Source organism: Ambystoma mexicanum, chromosome 11 (genome assembly GCF_040938575.1).
Source record: "Ambystoma mexicanum isolate Mex_15411 chromosome 11, UKY_AmexF1_1, whole genome shotgun sequence".
NCBI lineage: Eukaryota > Metazoa > Chordata > Amphibia > Caudata > Ambystomatidae > Ambystoma > Ambystoma mexicanum.
In genome coordinates, this window is record NC_090934.1 from 1,049,832,519 (window position 1) to 1,049,852,994 (window position 20,476).

Genomic DNA, 20,476 nt, shown 5'->3' on the forward strand with positions numbered 1-20,476 from the left:
TGGAAACCTCGGATACCGACCAACTAGCCCAGTTACTTGGGGAACTAAGGGCAGAAGTGCATGCAGCCCGTCAGGAAACGAACGCTCTAAGAAGGGAACTGATTATTTCCAAGGAGCGAACAGATGATCTCGCTAGACAATTGCTACAGTCACAAGCCGGACAGACCCCGTTACCCGCATCTGGGGGAAATCTTCCTTCTACATCCTCTATGAATCCAGTGCAGATCAACCTACCTGGGAATGTACCTCTGGCTCCGCCCGAACGATTTTCTGGTAACCCAAAGAGGTTTGCAGTATTTATCAATCAGTGCCGGTTGCATTTCTTATGCCGGCCAGCAGCCTTTCCAACTGATCAAGCTAAAGTAGCTTTCGTGCTTTCGTACCTTAGTGGCAATGCGGCAGACTGGTCGATCCCTCTAGTAAATCAAGATGATCCGGTCCTCCATGATTTTCAAGCTTTTCAGCTCAGTATGGAAAAACTGTTCGCAAGACATTCACAGGGGCAGGCCTTGGACAATGAGCTTCTTTCGTTGCGACAAGGTAATCAAGACCTTTTGGCTTATATTGCGTCTTTCAACAGACTGATAGTGGAAACTCAATGGCCTGAGGACAAAAGGATTACGCTGTTTTATAGAGGTCTACGTGGAGAGCTCAAAGATGGGTTAGCCCAAGTAGTGAATCCCCCACAAGATTGTTCGGACTATATAGACTTAGTCGTTCAAATAGATCACAGACTGCAGAACAGGAAGGCCGATCGTTCCAAGTTTGATGCTCGAGTATTTTCCAAACCGCCAACTCCTTCCAAAGGAGTAGATTCCGGGGAACCCATGCAAATAGGGGGTCTGAAAGGTCCTCTAACACAAAAGGAGCGGGAAAGGAGAAAACAGTTGCAATTATGCCTCTATTGCGGAAACTCAGGGCACTTTCTTCGAGACTGTCCGGTGAAACCTGCTAAGAAGGCAGTAGGAGCTGCAGTTACCAAAGTTACAAACTCTGAGCAGGGAAACGACCTCGCCCGACAAGAATAGAGGTCCTCTTGCCGAGCGTGAAAACCAGTTCCGTGACCTCGCATTTCGTGATACCTATGGTCCTCATTAGCCCTGATAATCCGGATCGATTACATGCAATTGAAGCTTACGTCGACAGCGGTGCCATCGGCAATTATGTGGATCATGAAATGGTTTTGAGGATGAATCTAACTCTTTGTCCCAAGGCTGTAAAGGACGTCATTACTACGGTGGATGGTACGGAGATAGCCTCCGGGCCAGTAACGCATACCACTCAAGAAGTGACGCTAATAAGTCAAGATGGACACCATGAGAAGATCGTGTTTCGATGTGATCAAGGCCCCTCAGTTTCAGATTATTCTAGGAATACCTTGGTTAGAGAAACACAATCCTCTGATCGATTGGCGAGCAAGAACGGTCCAGTTTCCAGAATGTGTCTCTACTTGTCACCCTCCACCTGGTGTTGCACTGGCAGCAATTTCTTCAGAGACTCCCCAGTTACCTCCCGAATACCTAGAATACCAAGATGTTTTCCGGAAGGATCAGGCTAACTCTCTACCTCCTCATAGGTCTTATGACTGCCAGATAGACCTGATACCTGGATCTACTCCTCCTTGTAGTAGAATTTATGCCCTCACCGAGCCTGAGAACCTTCACCTTCGACAATACCTGGATCAATACCTGGCAAATGGGTTTAATCGTCCTTCCAAATCCCCTGCTTCTTCAGCTTTGTTCTTCGTTCCAAAAAAGGAAGGAGACCTTAGAACTTGTATAGATTATCGCTCCCTGAACCAGATCACCGTTAAGAATAGATATCCGTTACCTTTGATCCCTGAACTCCTGGACCAAGTCAGAAAAGCATGCATATATACAAAGCTGGATCTTAGAGGAGCTTACCACTTGGTACGAGTAAAAGAGGGCGATGAATGGAAGACGGCCTTCCGCACCAAGTATGGGCTATTTGAATATCAGGTCATGCCCTTCGGACTTTGCAATGCCCCGGCCGCCTTTCAATATTTTATGAACGATGTCCTCAGAGAGCTCATAGATGTGTGTGTTGTTGTTTACATTGACGACATCCTCGTTTATTCTTCATCGGAATCTGAACATCGGAAACACGTGAAAATGGTCCTCGAAAGATTGCGTCAACACAAACTTTTCGCTAAGTTGGAAAAATGTGTTTTCAACGTGACTGAAGTTGAATTCTTGGGATTCATATTATCACCTGGCAGAGTCATATGGATTCAAAGAAGGTCGATGCAGTTCTCAAATGGCCATCACCATCCTCCGTAAAAGGTGTGCAAAGCATGTTAGGCTTCGCTAACTTTTACCGCAGGTTTATCCCCGAATTCTCTCGAATAGTCCAGCCCATCACTGCCTTGTTAAAGAAAAACAAACGTTTTGAATGGTCTACCGAGGCGGAACAAGCTTTCCAGGATTTGAAGACTAAATTTATCTCTGCACCAATCTTAAAACACCCTCGCCCCGAACTCCCCTACATCGTGGAAACTGATGCTTCAAGCCTTGCCATGGGGGCAGTTCTATCACAAAAGGACCCGGTAACCAATCAGTTGCATCCCGTGGCATTTTGGTCCCGCAAATTCTCGCCTCCTGAAATCAATTACACGATTACTGACAAGGAACTTCTGGCTATCAAGTCTGCCTTTAAGGCTTGGCGGCATTATCTGCTGGGGGCCCGACACACCGTTACTGTGATTACGGATCACCGAAACCTGCAATATTTGAAAACCGCAAAAGCCCAATCCTCTAGACAACTCCGTTGGGCATTATTCTTTGCCGAGTTTGACTTCATAATTACCTATTGACCTGGTACAAAAAACGGTAAAGCTGATGCCCTTTCTCGGATGGGAGTGGAAGAACACTTGATCAACCCTAAACCTGTACCAATCATTCCCGAACAAAGAATTCTGGGTGTAATCGCCACACAATCCATAGAGGAAGTTAAGGATAAAGCCAGGCAACTTGTAACTCCAGCAGACATACAGAATTGGCATCTGCAAGGAAAGGACTTTGCAGTAAAGGACAACTTATTGTATTTCCAAGAACGATTATACCTACCCAGCACAGATTTACAGAAAGAAGTAATCTCTTGTTATCACGATTCTTTAATGGAAGGACATCCCGGTAAAGCCAAGACCTCAGAAAAGATCAAGCGCTACTTCTGGTGGCCGTCTTGGAAAAAAGATATCAGAGACTTTATAATGTCCTGTGGAGTATGCGCCCAAAACAAGAGTCAAAAGGAAAGACCAGCAGGCCTCTTACGCCCTATTGACATCCCACCTCGCCCTTGGCATACGCTTTCTATGGACTTCATCACCGATCTACCTCCATGCTCCGGATACAATACGATTCTAGTAATCGTGGACTTATTCTCCAAGATGGCGCATTTCATTCCGCTCAAAGGCTTGCCAACAGCAGCAACTCTGGCCCAAGAATTTCTCGAAAACATCGTCCGACTGGACGGTTTTACTTCGGTTCTAATTTCGGATCGAGGTAGTCAATTTATTTCTCATTTTTGGCGAAGTTGCTGTCGGTCGGCTCAAATTGATGTGAGACTATCGACCAGTCACCACCCTCAAACCGACGGACAAACCGAGAGGACCAATCAAACTCTGGAACAGTATTTACGCTGCATGCTGCAACAAACTGAAAAAACTTGGAAAGACATCCTTTGGATAGCCGAATATGCCTACAATAACTCTGTCCATTCGGGAACTGGGAAAACCCCGTTTTTTCTTTTGTACGGCAGTCACCCTCGAACCTCGGAGTTGGATCCCCTCCAAGATCTTGAAACACCAGCAGTAGACTACCTGCATTCTACAATCACCCAAGCCTTTAAGGAAGCTGTTTCTCACCTTCAAAGGCTAAAGAACAATACAAGAAAGGAGCAGATCAACATCGGAAGGAAGCCCCTCAATATCGAGTAGGGGATCAAGTCTGGTTATCCACCAAATATCTACCTCTAAAAGGGCCACGCACATTCAACCCAAGATACCTTGGTCCCTATTCCATCACTACCATAGTAAACCCAGTAGCAGTCAAGTTGGACTTGCCCCCGCACATGAAGATACATCCGGTCTTCCACGTCTCTCTATTAAAACCCGTGCAACCTCAAACCCGACTAACTAAATCCCCAAAACCTATCCTAGTTGATGGGGAACTCGAGTTTGAAGTCAAAAGTATTCTGGACTCCAAGATCTACAAATCTAAACTATTTTACCTAATTGACTGGAAAGGCTACGGCCCCCAAGAGAGATCCTGGGAACCTGCTGAATATGTCCATGCTCCTCGCCTAATCAAAAGATTTCACCGAACATTTCCTGACAAGCCAAAACCCCCGGAGAAGCCCGGTTTGGGAGGGGCCTTGAGGGGGGGTACTGTCATGATCTCTGCTTACAAAAGGTCAGGGTTTTCCCAACTCCCTTGGAAGCAGATTCATAACCCAGGTTCCGAGTGCCAACCAGTCCCAATTGGGACCTTTTGGACCCAGTCCTGGCGCCAGTGGCACCAGGCTCATAAATATGCCCAGTCCCAGCGCTGGAAGCGCCGGGCTCATAATGCTTGGGTGGACTTACTTGCAGCAGACCATGCTGCTTACTTGCCTGCCAGTTGAGCCTCTGATCCTCTTCTGTTTGGAACTACTTTTCCTGTTGGGTGGGGCAGGAGCCACTCCCTAGGTTCAGAACACTGGAACTCTTCTGGAAAGCAGGAACTCTTTTCTTACCTAGGCGTGGCTGTGGAAGGAGACACCTAAGCACTACAGGAAGCTATTTAAACCACACCCGATGGATGAATCTTGCTTTGCGTTATTCTGCATCCTCTGCAGCAGAACGCTCATCGTGTCTTCTGCATCTGATCCTGGGCCTAAGGAAAAAGACTTACCATCCTGAATCCAGTCTTCAGCAACACCTATAAAGACAAGAAAGAACAGGTTAGCATTACGGTCTTCAGTGACAGCTCTTCACTTACCCGGGCCATCGGCTGTCACCAACGCCTCGCGCTGCATTCTGAAAGACAAAGGCTTACCTACTCTTCTTGTGCTCCGGAGGTCTTCACACTGCATTCCGGCATCTGAAAGACAAAAACTTACCAACTCTTCGCACGCTCCGGAGGCCTTCGGCGCTGCATCCCGCATCTGAAAGACAAAACAAGGTGCGTTTAAAGACATTGGGGAACTTTAATACTCACGTGCCATTACTCCTTTCCACATCTAAACCAGTGGGTATTCCAGCACCCTGCAGCCGCTCCGAACTTGTACCTGCAAAATAAAAAGACAGTTAGAGCGCATCGTGAAGCAGGCAACAAGCGCTTACTTACGTACTTCCAGGTGCTTCTATTCATCACACGGGCTCCACCTTCAACTCACTTCAGCCCGTCATCCACCATCGCCGGAACCCTGCAAAACAAGAGACATCATTACTAAAGACTTTAAAGACATTAGAATTACTCGAAACTTACCGTTCGTGCAGTAAACGACGGACAGCAGTCCTCTGAAGTCAAGAGGCCTGCTCCCCTTATCCAGTGAAGAAACTGGTTACAGCACCCTGCCCCGAGGCAGATGGAGAGCACGGCGTTCACTTACCTAAGGTGAGAGCGTTAACCTTCGGGGTTCTACAGGAGAAGAGAAAGGGAAGAAGAGAGAGACATTCAATAACCCAGTTCATTAATCCCATATTTTCTATCTGCAGACATCTGCAGCAAATACAGTTCAATTTGAGATGGCCAAGGCTTACAGGATAATTCATTCGATCCTTCCATAAGATATCAATGGATGAAAGGTATAAATTAAATAAATCCGCTGCCAAAGAACATCCTTGTTTCAGCCCGATGTCTGTTGGAATCGCTTGCGTTAGGGTTCCTATTTTGTTGACACGTACCCTGTAGTTCGTCTTTGAGTGCAGTAGTGCTATCAAAGCCACTAAGTGTACAGGGATCCCTATGTATATCATTATCTTCCAAAGTTTAGATCTTATTACAGTGTCAAAAGCATAACTAAGGTCAATCACAGCCATATAGACTGCTCCTGGTCCCTTTCTTTTCATTTGACACTGAAGGAACGATAGGATAGTGGCATTGAGAGTGCACCCCATAGCTTTTCGGAAGCCAATCTGAAATTTTGACAGGGTATCATTCGTAAAGAGGAATACCTGTAATTCCTTTAAAATAAGCTGGGAGATGACCTTAGATGAGGCATTAGTTAGTGCTATAGGTCTAAAGTTTTGGGGATTATTTATAGGGCCTTTCTTGTGTATGGGCACTATTATGGGTGAACACCATGAACTAGGAATTTGTTTGGTGGCGAATATTGTGTCAAATTTTTATTTCAGAATTCTAGCCCAAAAATGCAGATCAAGTTTTATTGCACACGAGGGGATCCCATCCGGGCCAGATGCTTTAGATTCCTTTAGTTTTGCTATTACATCTATAATGTCCTCCACAGACCACGGACAGTGCTCCAAAATGAACTCTGAATACTCCACAATAGATTCAATATAAAATAGATTCAGTAATTCAATTTCTTTTTCTGATATATTGAACCCAGGTGGAAGCTAGAATAGATGGCTCATTGGAGATGTGAGGGGCATTAAGAGTTCTGATTAGAGTCCATATATTTCTTGTGTCGTGGGCCAAGATGTTATGCATCATACGTTGGTTGTCCTTGATGGCAATAACCTGCCTAAATTCTTTAATCTGGTTCTTGTGTGTTAGAATGATACGCTTCTTTTCAGCACAATATGCATCATGACCTAGATTCAATCTCGTTAATTTCCTCAAATTGAAATTTTTATGATTTTTTGATTGTGGATATTTAGGTCAAATGCATGTTTGTGCTCCTTTGAGGTTGGATACGGCTTATTATCTTGAACAATTTCCAACAGATGCGCCTGAATGTTGTTACTTAACTTTGCTTCAATTCCTGCATTCACAAACAAAGGATTTCAACTGATAAATATAAAGAGTGCATCCTCCTTGATTTTATTGATCAGTCTCTTGCAGATATCTGGCCTGTCGATCTCTATCAGTTTCAGTGAAGGTTCAGTGCACAGGCTCCAATTACTGATGTTTATGTTAATGGAGATGGCTAAATGGTCTCCATACCCGAAATTTTAAATTTGCGTAGGTTCACAAATCTTACACAAAGCGGTGGATATAAAAAAGTGATCTATATAAGATCTGAGGTCACCTCGCTTCCAAGTAGACAAGTGTAAACTTTATATGGGCTCCACCAATTGCATGTACCATCCCAAAAGGTATCTCACCCACTTTTGTCCATTTTTTATCGTCAACGGTAACATTTTCTTTTCATTACACACTCCAGAACACTTGCTCTTATAGCAGGAAGAGTTAAAATCCCTGCCTATTATAATCCCAACATGTTTCATACGTACAAATAAATCTTCCAAAATTCCATCTAGTATGTAAACAATTTGGTCCCAAGTGATTCGAGCCTTGTTCCAATATATACATAAAAATACCAGTACTAGATCCTGTGTTTTACATGGATTCAGTTACAATACCATTACACTTGCATCTTTATACAATAGCAAAGCATCAAATTTGCATCTATTGCTTACACGTATCGCTAGACCACCGGAGGGCCTACCCTTTAGAGCTCTAGTAGCATCAATCGAGTAACAACTATATCTGGCAATATTGAAAGATGACATATGCATCGTCTCTTGGAGAAGAATAATTTCAGGACAATTCCCTAGATCTATTTTACCAAACCACCGAAGAAAATTTGCCAAGCCACAACAATTCCATGATGTGACTCTGAGGGGACCCACGCTACGCTAATGCATCTTCATTAGCTTTCACAGGTGGGCATGAAGTTCCACTTGGACCTGGTGTGACCCCATTCAGTGCAACCACTAGTGCTAGCAATTGCTTCAAGGTGTATGCACTAATGTTGAGCTGTGGCACGGTTTATAAACTCACTTATTTTATGGTTTCAATTACAGGGGGGGTTTCCAAGAATTTCTCTGCATCTTTTACATTCATGAAAACAAGTGGGACGAGACCAAGTGCAATAAAATGTTCCCTCTGTTCCCAAACCTTCTTCATGATTAACATAGACTGGAAGCCACATAGCATACAGTGGTTACAATTGGTAGCAAGCCGTATCCAATCAAGATCATCAGAGCGTAGGGTTCTTAATGGGAGAATCGCTTGGAAGGTTTTCAAAATAAATATTCTATTCAAGCTAGTTCTACCATTCATTTGCACATTGCTTTCCCATCCCATACTAACCGGCATTCCTGAAACCAGTTTCTTCTCATAGGTCACTTTCATTGTACCAGACACTAGATCACTTTCTTCTTTGTACACCTCTTGTTCAACTTCCTCCTCATTCTCATCTGTTGTAGGATTAGGACCTATCATAACACCGGAGGGTTGATTCTTAGACTTGTTCGTAGGCCTACTCCCTACCTCAGGGAATACCGCCTCTTCTCCATCCACAGCACCACACTTTACATCCTCACCTCGGTTATCTCTATCATCCATTCCTATCATCCCAACTTCATCTGTCGGCTCGCTCCTGCCAACTTTATTACTACAAGGGTTGTTGTTTTTAGATGTTTTTTTTTGTTTTTTTTCCCGTTTTTTTATTATTTGCTGGATAGAATTGCGATAAAGCAGTTTCCACACCCAAAGTACCAATACCAAAGGGTTCAAACTGTCCCTTTTTCTGAGGCTGGGGATTGCATTCATTACCAACCTTCTCCCCAACATGAGCAGGTCCTACATTCAGGTGTTTAGTCTTTTGTGTACATTTTTTCGGAGGCGGGGGAGCTTTTACATGGCCCTCTGAGATGAGGTCTAAATGAACCTTAGACTCTTCGTCTAGTTGGTGGCGATCAATACCATTCTCCTCATCATGGTTCTGTGCCACTACTTTTCGTGAGTTTTCAGGTACAACCTCCAAAATATTTTTTGATTTTGCGTTTAATAATTTTTTTCCACGCATTTTTAGACTTGTTACTCTTCGCCTCCATTTTCTTTGCACAAGCTATGGTTCTTCTTTCTCTCCTTGTCAGCACCTCAGTCTGCTTTTCACACTCGCTTTCAAGATCAGAGTCAGTCATGCTTCCACACATCCCTTCTTTTTTGTTATCAGACAGATCAATTAAGTCCAGAAGCACTGAGGGACTATCAGATTCTTTTCTCTCTGGCATCAAATTCTGCTTCGGTGAATGCGGGCACTCAATCCCATTATTATTACCTCTCAAGATGGATTTCTTAACCACCTCAATGTCCAATTATATCTGTTGAATAGCACTGCCCAAAGCTCCTATTGATTCTAGAGTCAGATTATTAGATTTCATCTCAGGCTTCTGATGACTACCTATGGGTACAGCCGCCATTTCAGCAAATGATTTTCTTTCTGCATTTACCATTCTTTCATCTCCAGGGGTTTGTGTGGAGCAGTCCTTAAGGGATACTCCCATTTGATTGCCCACTACTAGGGTGGACACAGCATCACAAGTAAATAGAAGTCCCTCTACTTTATTCAATTTACGTAACAATCCGGTCAAGTTCGCTCTTAAATCAGTTAATTCACAATGGGTTCTTTCGTGGCCCTTATCGAGCAAGTCCAGAATTCTTGTTAGAACTGGAAAATCACCACCAAACCCCGAGGCATCCCGGGCACGTAAATCCAACTCCTCATCCTGTCTAGCATCTACTCGTGTTTCCACTTTGGGGCAAATACCTATATTTTATGCAAATAGGTCAATCTATTCAATGGGATTTATAAAGGGATTGTTAATTGTTAGAGGGTGGGTAGGATTAGCCAGCAACTTCTTTTCATATTTATATCCTTTTTGTTTTTTATCATTGCATACCACATCCTCAGTCATGTCTCCTGAAAAGGAATGAAAGCTATGGTTATATTGAACAGGTAGACCAAACATATGTACATCCTCTCTTCCACTTGCTCTTTTAGAAACTGGTGTGGAGGGCCCCAAGGAAAATTTCATTCTCTTACCCACTTCGGCCTATATTGTGGGACCAAGGATAGAACAATAATTCAAACCTCCCATCGCACTTTTAATAAAATCCTCAGTGTCCAGCTTTTTCCTCATCCATTCGTCAATCTCTGCCTCTGTTTGATCTAGACTAGCTGGCATAGAGAAATAATTTACTTCATTGACATTGTATTTAATCGGTGAGGATGCAAGAGTAATGGGCGCCCTTCCATTCTGCTGTTCAATCTTAGAAGCATCCAATATCACCTCACCTTCCTCGTTCATACTCTGTAACAGGGGTATACTAACAATACTATGTTCACTACATTCAAAATTAACCACCTCATCTTGTGAGGCACTTTGATTCACTAGATCCTCATGAATGGATCTTTCATTTAGCAGTTCCATGGTTTCTGCAGCAGGACTTTGCACCCCTGTAAGCTTCCTACCACTTCTGAGGCCATTAACCATGGTAGCTGGCTCACCACGCAGACTAACTACAGCTATGCACACTTTAGTGTCTAAAGTCACAGGTTAGCAGAGTTGCCAAGTTCGAAGGACAATTTCAATTACAATTCCACATGGAGATTAGTCAAGAGCATATGCACAGTGGGCAAAGCCAAAACCTAAACAGATTCAAGCAAGATGCAGCTAAATAGTAATTTACACACCCGCCACCATGCCAAACAGCCTAACAGCCACTTTCAAGGCACTTCCAATGCACGTGCGCAATGCGCTCGATCCTCACTAAATGTAGACAACACAGGCGGATGCTGACGGGTGGGGGGATGTGGCCAAAAAGAATTTCTGCAGAGAGAGAAAGCAGACTCAAATAAGATCTAAAGCAATGTGAAGAAACACTGCAGTCCGCAGTGAACAAATAAGAAAGAAACAATGTCCAAATAATTAGTCCATGATTTGTATGCTGGCTATTGCAGTCCTGCCATGTTGCGGCAAATAGAAACACATAAAAGTCTTCCTCTCGCCGATGGCAGCATTCACTTTGAATCACAGGAATAGCAGGTTAGCAGAGTTCCTCCCAGACTAACAGCCACTTTCAAGACACTTCCAATGCGTGCGCGCAATGCGCGCGAGTCTCACTAAATGTAGACATCACAGGAGGATGCTGTCGGTGGGGGGCGTGGCCAAAAAGAAACACTGCAGAGAGAGAAAGCAGAACCAAATAAGATCTAAGGCAATGGGAAGAAACACTGCGGTCCGCAGTGAACAAATAAGAAAGAAACAATGTCCAAAGAATTATTCCATTACTTGTATGCTGGCTATTGCAGTCCTGTCGTGTTGCGGCAAATAGAAACACATAAAAGGCTTCCGCTCGCCGACGGCAGCATTCACTTTGAATCACAGGAACCGCAGGTTAGCAGAGTTCCTCCCAGCCTAACAGCCACTTTCAACCACTTCCAATTACCAATTTATGGTAATGATAATGTTTATTTCTAAAGCGTCTATACACAGGCAAGTGTTTCAAAGCATTCAAGGAGGGTGGGGACATGGGGAAAAAAGAACAAGTTGCTCAGAGCCCTTGAAATTCTGAGACATAATAGTCTGCACAGGCAGAGTAAGTGCATATAATACATTTACAGTTGAGACACAGCAAATAGGCATGAACAGCGCTTCTGCAGTTTTTACCAAGTGCATTTAGGGGTGAAGACAAGGGAGAACAGACAGACGATCATCAGGCGCAGTGCATTCGGAGCATGCAAGTGCACAGGTCTCAGGGAGGGGCGTCCAAGTGCACCCAACCGGTGTTGACTGGGGTAAGTGCAGATAGCAACATTCTCTAGGGTAATTCCCAAGTGCAGTAAGTGTGGGTAGGGTGTAGGCCCTGAGGCAAGTGCGAGAGAGGACTGGATGGGTGCCCGGGACCTGTGAGATCTAAGGTACACCAGATGGCCAGTCAGCAAAAGCTGTAGGGAAGAGTAGGGACAGTGGGAAAGAGCAGAGAGCTAGGTTATCAGGGAAGATGGAGAGAGAAGGGAAAGGAGAAGAGGAAGGTCTTGAGGAGTTTCCAGAACTTGAGAAGATCAGGCTCAAGATGGAAGGTTGGCAGGAAGGCTGTTCCAGAGGGAGGCACCTGCTGAGGATAAGGATCTCCCTCCAAATCTCTGCTTGGAGAATCGGCTCACTCGCAGAAGGTTGGAGGTATATGAGCGGAGGGCTCATGAGGAACAGTATTTAGAGAGGCAACGTTGTAGGTAGGTATGTCCCTGGCCCCAGAAAGCCTTGTGGACAATTCAGAGGGTCTTGAACTTGATCCTTGCAGCCACGGGAAGCCAGTGAAGGGATTTCAGCACCTGAGAGATGCGGCCCCTGGGCTTGAGGCCAAGGATAAGTCTTGCAGTTCTGTTTTGTATGAGTTGCAGAGGGCGCAGGACAGAAGCAGGGAGGTTGAGGAAGAGGCTGTTGCAGTAGTCCAGCCTAGACAGAACCAGGGCTCTGGAGACAGTGAGCTGCTGGGGGAAGGTGAGAAAAAGGTAGAGTGCCTCTGAGGAGGTGTAGATGATGTCCAAAATCTGCTAGAAGGAGAGAGTGGAGTCGAAGATGACCGCAAGGTTTTTAGCCTCGTAGGTGGGTGCAGCTGCAGGGCCAAGGGAGGCCGGCCAGAGTGAAATTGGGAAAGCGGGTCCCAATGCAAACGATCTCAGTCTTGCTGGCATTAAGGCAGAGGTTGTTTGCAGCACACCGTGACTGAATAGCAGACTGGCAGATATGAGCATGGAGGAGGAGATGCTGAGGGTAGACTGAATGATAGTTGCGTGTCATCTGCGTAGCACTGGAAGTTAGAGGTGAAAGTGGCAATCACACGTGCCAAGGCAGCCATATAGATTTTGAAGAACAAGGGGGATAGTTTAGATCCCTGGTCAAACACCACAGGTTGAGAGAGCGATAGTCAAGAGGAAGGCTACGAGTTCCACCTGGGATGGCCAGTCAGAGAGAAAGGAGGTTAACCATGCCAGAACCTGACCTGTGATTCCCAGGGTATAACAGAGACGTGTGATCAGGATGTTGTGATTAACTATGTCAAAGTCGGAGGAGAGGTCAAGTAGAAACAGGACAGAGGCAGTGTTAGTGTCAAGGTTTGAGAGCAGGTCTTCACAGGTGTTCGGGAGAGCAGTTTCCATGCCTCTGAATGCTCTAAATCGAGACTGATGGTCTTGGAAGCAACCAATAGATTCAGTGTGGAGGGTGAGCTGAGAAATAGCCAACTTCTCCAGGAGTTTTTCCAGGAAAGTAGCGATAGAGATAGGGCAGTAGTCTGCCAGAATTGAAGGGATTTATTGAGCAGAGGGTGCACAAGGGAGTGTTTAGGAGAAGTTGGGAAAACTCCAGTGGAAAAGGAGAGATTGCTAAGATCAGCCAAGGCTAGGGAAAGGGAGTCAATATTGTCCTTAATGGTTTTGGAGGGGCAGGGGTCCACCTGTTTGGATGAAGCCTTCATAGGCCATACTTGTCTGGAGGCCTCATTGGGTGTGACAGGTGAGAGAGAAAAGAGGAGGATTGTGGGAGGCTGTGGGAGGCACCGGTGTTGGTTTGTGCTGTGGAGAGGAAGAGAGGGAGGAAAGGATGCCTTGAGCTTTTGTGATGAAATGTGCAGCCAGGGCCGAGCAAAGGTCCTGGGTGGGTGTGATAGAAGAAGAGGCTGCTGGAGGAGTGGCCAGTTCCTTATAGACTTTGAAGGGTTTGGCTGTGTCGCTTGCTGCGGCGGAGATGCAGGCTTGAATAAAGGCTCTTTTTTTAGAGTGCATGCAGAGTCGGTATTGCCTTTGAATGAGGCGGCAGGCCAGTTTATCAGATGGTTCGCCTGATGAATTACATTTCTGCTCAGCTGCACTACAATTGCGTTTAAGGGCAGCCAGATCAGAGTCCCACCAAGAGTTGCACCTTTTGGGAAGCTTCAGTCGGACCCTCATGACAGGGTAAAAAATGTCGAGAGTGTTGGCGATAGAAAGACTGAGGTTAGCAAGGGCTGTGTCAGGGTTGGGGTCAGCTGCAGGAGTGGGAGAAGGAGAGTAGGTGGGGGCAAAGGCAGCCACTGTCACTCTTTTCATGGGTCTGGTGACTAGCCAAGTGGCCATGGAGGGTCAGTCACTGCAAGAGGAAAGGAGAGTTTCATTTGTTGAGAGAAGAGAGTGGTCAGTCCAAAAGAGAGAGGTATTGACAGGGATAGAGAGAGGGATGTCAGTGGAAATCAGAGCATCCAAAGTGTGGCCAGCAGTGCGTGGAGCCAGGGGGTAGGATGTTGAGGGATAGTGAGTCGCAAAGGTTGTGGAAAGGACCGGAGGAGTCCATTGAATCCATTCCATTTCAGCAGCTTCTGCAAAATGCAAATCATGGCATATTATGCTCTTTTTGCAATTCAGACAATTGCTCCAGCTTACAAATAAATTCACATGGCCAAAATGACATACAAATGCTTCGAAGGTACAATACAGATGGTATCAAATATAACTTTAAGCTCACTAGCATTACACACGGCCAAGTATCTCTTGCCAAGAAAACCTTCACATCATTAGGCATAATCTATCACACTGGTGCCACAACCACTTCAGGCCACTATACCATATATGTAAAAAAAAAGAAGTGGTTGGTTTGAATCTAACAGCACTTCTGTTACTCCAAAACATAGGTTACCAGCAAATCTAACAAATGCCTAATTATTTTTCTTGCAAAACAAATTTACTCCCTAAACTATTGTACAATACACAGTTAAAACACGCCGATGGGTATCTAACTACTTTAAACATACCCTTCATTACAACACTCTTCAAACATGACATTACATACTTTTACATACAAAGTACATCCATAATACTGTAATAGTACTTTTAAAACCCAATAGCGTTAGAATACACCAACGGGTATCTAACTACTTTAACCATACCCTGCATTACAATACACTTCAAATGTCCTATCACACGTACACTCAAATAATATATCCATACTACCACACACATGTATTCTGTAACATGTATATACTTTATAACCATGTAAATGCCAACAACTGTTTGTCACTATAGTAGGGTTTTATTAATCCACGATCGATTTTTTTCCCCCAATGAACCAATGATTACTTCATGTTGATACAACAACAGTGTCACACGCACAAATGTTATACCTAACATAGTGCATACAATGTACTATTTATGAGTGTCAAAAAAGAAAATATATGTATATAATAAAAATATATATATATATATATATATATATATATATGTATATATATATATATATATATATATATATATAAAACACGCCACGGTAGGGGCCGTGTAGTTATGTTTAAGTTGCTGTTTCCATAGGAAGAGCACTTTTTGGGCGGCTATAACTCCGCTCCCCCTGGACAAATCCTCACCAAACATTGCAAAAACAGTATATGGGCCACTCTGAATTGTATTGCAAAGTTTGAAGATGTTTGGGCCAGGGAGGGCAAAGTTATAGGGGGGTCCCAAAACGTCTTTTTTTCCCATAGACTGAATGGGGGAAAAACTTTGTGCAAGGCTACAGGTGAAACCGCTGGATGGATTTTGATGAAATCTGCGGCAATTACAGGGGCTTGGTCCAGAAAGCGTGCTTTTGTAAATTTGGTCACCATCCATGCAGTATGTTTCTTTTTAATTATCAAAGGGTAGGTCTGACATAATTAGTGATATCTATGTTCGCTCCACACTCACACTTCCCTGTTGGGTCGACGAACAAGATACTGATTGGCTAAGGGGCTGGCGTCATGACCGGGGATACGCAACGTCTCTGCCCATTGGCTGCTGCGAGACGTATTCTGCGTCAGATGGTTTGGATGCACCCGACATCTTGGATCCGCGGAAAGCGGAGCAACAACCAGCGTACGCATGCTTTTTTCATGAAACTATTTTGCTGTGTCACAGAGCATTGGGAAAGGTTCAGACAGTAAGACATGGGTGATCAATGCATTTGTTCTTTGGTCGTCATGATGTAATTTCTATGGACACCTTGTACTCAAGGAAAATGTGGGGTGTAATATCGATAGCACTTCAGTCCATGTAGTGACAGGAAATTTGTAACACTTCAGTCCATGTAGTGGATAGGAAATTTGTAACTGTTGAAAGCACACGCGTATTGGTAGGCAACATTGAAATAGACAACATGCCGTGAATGCATTATTTTTTCCAATGGCTATTATTATATTCATTAGTACGCCGCCATGGGTGGTACATGCTACGGTGGTTGTGGCCAGGGGCTACAGTCTTAAAATATGGGTCATTAATGCATTTGTTCTGGGGGTTGGTCGTCATTATGTAATTTCTATGGACATCTTGTACGCACAGTACACTTATATCCACTTAATGACGTATGTTCTATGGCCTCCTTGTACGCACAGAAAATGAGGGCTCCAATAAGGCCAGTATTTCAGCCCGTGCAGTGCACGGGGGAGTTGTTACATTTGTAAGGGCACGTTTGGTGTTAGGGGACATTGAAATTGACAACATGCCGTGAATGCATTCTTTTTTCCAATGGCTATTATTATATTCATTAGTACGTCGCCATGGGTGGCACATGCTACTGTGGTTGTGGCCAGGGCCTAGAGTTTTGGATGCATGGCCGTCGGCCGAAGGCCGAAGGCCTTGCTTCCAAGACTGCAGGCCCTGGCCACAACCACCGCCGCATGTGCCACCCATACATACACCCGTAGTGTTGCATTTTGATTGGCAAGTTGTAGGGAGTGTGTGCAGTGTTGGGTGCATGGCCGCAGACCATGCACCCAAGAACAAAGTGGTAAGTATTAGACGTGGAAGACAATGCACACCCATCCCATGTAAGATCCACAGACATACAGCTAGGAGTGAAGCCTCTGGGCAGACGTACTGAAGGATAACACACCTACAGAATAAACCCCAGTAGCACACATCACTGAGGTGGTTGTGGGGAGACCCTGCACTCTTGGGTGCAGGGACGAAGGCCATGCACCCAATAATACACTTATACCTACTTAAGGACGTATGTCCTATGGCCTCCTTGTATGCACAGAAAATGAGGGATCCAATAAGGGGGATTTGTTACATTTGTAAGGACACGTGTGGTGTTAGGGAAAATTGAAATTGACAACATGCCGTGAATGCATTATTTTTTTAAATGGCTATTATTGTATTCATTAGTACGCCGCCATGGGTGGCAGATGCTACGGTGGTTGTGGCCAGGGCCTAGAGTCTTGGATGCATGGCCGTCGGCCAAAGGCCGAAGGCCTTACTTCCAAGACGGTAGGCCCTGGCCACAACCACCGCCGCATGTGCCACCCATGCATACACCCGTAGTGTTGCGTTTTGATTGGCAAGTTGTGGGGAGTGCGTGCAGTCTTGGGTGCTATTTTGTATGCTATGTCAACATTTTTTGTGTTCCTTTGTAAAACGTTCTGCAGCAACACACACACACATGGTTTGGTACTTCAGCCGATGACCTTTTACATTTTACTATTTCTTTTCTGTATGTGTGTAATAGCCTTCTATTGCTATGTGCAGAATTGTCGCTACTATGTTCTAAAACTGTTGCATTTTCTATGTGGCTCTCACTTCCAAAAGACTTTTTCTGAATACGGTCCATTTCTTCTTGTAAGTATTTGGGTGTACCATGCAGAAAAGTGGTATTTAAATTGCCTAATTCTGAAGCTGGACTTTTTGCATAGTATATTTTATACACTAAATTGCTTACATTGGAATGATGCACTGATATTCTTTTGATATCATGGAAGGTACTTTTGCAAATAGGCCCAGAAATGCAGGCTAATGAATGTCCTTTTAGTCCTGTGTCTTTCCGCACTGCACAAATATCCATATTTCGCAGCACTTTCATTTTATTTTTGTCTTTACCTTTTACATATTGATTGAGGAACTGACGTAAAGATTTGAAAGCTTTGTTTGGAATGGCACACATTGATGGGCATGGCCATTTGTATACTGGACGGTGTGGTTGTGCTGAATCGAGAGGTAATTATGAGTTTTCAGGAGGTAGTTTTGTAAGCAGTGTTTCTTGTTCCATGATGGTAGTATTGATTTTCTCATACCCTCGTCCACTGCTATGGATGGCAATTGTGTTTGTTTGATTTTGTTTGTATGCTTCTTCATTAAACTATGGCTCTGTGGTTGTTGTATGACTCCATTCACCACCACAAACTTGCAAGAAATAATTTTTGTTCACATTCCGTTTATTGCTGAATTTCTTTAGTAGTTTGGTACTTAGGTTTGTTAATGCTTTCATCCTATTTAACACTAATATGAACAACTTCCTTTTGAGAAGGATTGCACTGTCCACGACTGCTTGTAGAATTAACTTTCTACCGTACGTTTTAAGGGGTGAGGATGATTTTGGTCTTCTTCTTAGCAGATTCTGAAGGACTCTGTGATGAAACATTTTTGCTAAAATACTTTTTTTACTATGGGTTCTTCTTACACTATCAGGATTATTAGGAACATTGTTAGCTGTAGTGGCAGCTGTTTTTTTGACAACATTTCTGTGTTTTGTGACACTTTTTGATGGAGGAGGTACAGTTTCGGTAGTTTAGACTTCCTTTATTATGTTACCCAACTGCATTAGCTGGTTTGTACCAAGATTCTCTACAAACTCTACAACAGGTGGATGCTTGCACTGGACACCTTTATTTTTCTTTGCACTAATTCTGCGTTCCTTTCTACGGAGTTGCTTTTTGGTAGGCATTCTTTGGTGTCTGTTGAGAAAAAATATATACTTTGGTCTGTTGTCCAATGTATGTGTGCAGTGTGCATGTGTGCATAAATCTGATGGGGAAGCTCTTTGTCATGGTGTGTCAACGTACAGTGAACTCTAACAATAATTTGGTAAGGCTACTTTACTGTTTGTATGCTACTACAATGTGCTTCAGATGAGAGTACAAAGTGGCCTACTTGTGACGAGAACCATTATTAATGACCGAAATGCCAAAAACTTGCTACAGCAAATTCTTTTCACAATCTAACCTTCTAAGGATTACCTATGTTATTTCAGTACCAAACACACAGGGATTTATCAGCCATCTGCCTGTTATTCTTTGTTCAATAAATGGATATTTGTAGGCAGAATGGTTTATAAATCAATGCTTGCTTTGGTGCCCAAAATAAACAAATAACCCATGCAGCCTCTTTAAGGAGTGGTTACAATATAAAGGTTGTACTGTACTTACTTTTTTGTGCAAGATGACCAGGTTTCTTTAGATATGTCGTCTGCAGTGTAGATGCTGTTGATTCTCAGGGGAGTAGTCTTCACTGCGAATTAAAAAAACAAAATCAATTCCTTTGTGTGTTTGCAGCAGTGATGATACTGCAGACATTACTTGTGCTTCTTTCGTTAGAGGGTTGAACTTTCATATTTCAACCCAGTGCACGTGCACATTTCACTTCACTCTGATCAATCTTTGCATAGTACTTGCAATATGGTACTTGAAAGTCCTTCAAAATAACGAAATCTTTTAAGGGTATGGAAATGCCTTGTTCTTTACAAAGTGTACTATTCATAGGAGAGAGGTTTGTAAGCGATAGGGCAAAGTACTAGATGGGGAAACATTTTGTACTTGTTAATGAAAAGCACAATGTCAAAAAATCGGGAGACCTTCAGAAGGAAATGTCAGAACTACAATCGGAAGCGCTTACTATTCTCACACGATCACATTGCAAGTAGCATTACTGTAGGCCTACAGAGTACAGAACTCCGCCATTTTCACATACAAAATTGAGGTCTGCCCTAAGTAGGCATGCTTGCAACGTATGTACAGGTTATGCGGAAGTCAGTAAGCAGTCGTGCGATTTGTGAATGACAAATCGGCAATCTTGCACTTTAAAGGGGGAGCATTGTTATGTATTCCCTATGGACATTTAGCAGCATTATTTTGTCTAATTTAAATCATAAGGCTTCCACATGTTCTCTGATTATAATATACATACCTGTACTCTATACTGATGCATGTGGACATGTATGGAGCTGTACGTAGAAATTCGCAATCCTTGCACAGTAGCTTGTGAAGTAGGTGCTTTGCAATGGTATTCGACTTCGATTCAGAATCATTAACAGTAATTTTGAAGTGCGCAATGTTGATGACAGAGTTAAAATTAGCGATGTTCTATGTGATTGGTGGATGATTGTGCGACCGCTTAGTTGTGTCCAATGAGGGACTCGCTTTGGTACTGCTGTAGAAAGGGTGGAAGGACTGGGTAAGAGTTTAATGCTGCACGTAGGCAACGCTTGTCCGCTGGTAGGGCGTGTCACATGTGGGTTTCTACAGCAAATCCTGCATGGAAAAGTGACTGTAGGCATCAGTCAATCAGATGTTCACATGACTCTTTTGTGTGGAAAGACGGTGCGCACACTGAAGATGGCAGAGGATGAGAGGGTCAGGGTTTTGATGCTTGGAGACATTTTTGTGCAAGGCTTACAACACTATGCCGAGAGTAGGCATGTGGCACACCATTTCGATGTGCGAAGAGT